Genomic DNA, 928 nt, shown 5'->3' on the forward strand with positions numbered 1-928 from the left:
AGACACCAATAGAGTGACGGGGGAAAAAAGAGAAGAAAAAAAAAAAGAATGATGAGGCAGAGCACTGGGCAACTGACTTTTCAGCAATGCAGGCTGGGGTGTCTAAGGGTCTTAGCACACTCTCCAGGTTCCATTTCTGACTCCTCACCCCAGAAGTTTCCTTCAGCCCTTAGCCTTCTCATAATGGAAGTATAGGCCACCCTGCAGGTTCTACCTCTGATGGGTCAGTTACTCCCCAAACCTCCATTTTAAGGAAAGTGCCCAAGGGGAGGGGGAAAACTTTCCCTTTTATGTGTCGTCTTCCTCCATTCATATGTAAATTGATCCTTGAGGACTGGGCCTGTCTTTCTGATGGCATTTACATCCCTAGCACTTAGCACAGTGCCTGGTGAGCAATAAGCACTTTATTGACCACACTGGACTCTGTCCTGATGGAAAATTAATTCCCCTACCACCTTCTCCTACTCCTCATCATGGGAAGGTACCAAACACTCCCACAAGGCCAAAAAAAAAAAAAAAATCTTCTCTAAAGTCCCTTCTAGCTCTAAAGCCTATCATCTTTTTTTTTTTTGGGGGGGGGGGGGTAAGGCAATTGGGGTTAAGTGACTTGCCCAGGGTCACACAGCTAGTAAGTGTCAAGTGTCTGAGATCAGATTTTAATTCAGGTTCTGCTGACTCCAGAGCCAGTGCTCTATCCACTGCACCACCTAGCTGCCCCGCTATGATCGTTTAAGATTGCTTGAAAAAGGAAAAACACATATAAAATCTATTTCTCTGACTGCCTCCCTCCTGGTCAGGATGATGCTAAAGTGACATCGGGATATGTCCATGTGTCAAGGATATTTTCTAGGTGTCCCAGAGGATGAAGCCATGACTTTTCTGAGGCCCTGGGAATCTGTGACTCTGATCTCACTCTGTAAATAACTCA

The sequence above is a fragment of the Dromiciops gliroides genome, chromosome 1 (assembly GCF_019393635.1).
Source record: "Dromiciops gliroides isolate mDroGli1 chromosome 1, mDroGli1.pri, whole genome shotgun sequence".
In the NCBI taxonomy this organism is placed as follows: domain Eukaryota; kingdom Metazoa; phylum Chordata; class Mammalia; order Microbiotheria; family Microbiotheriidae; genus Dromiciops; species Dromiciops gliroides.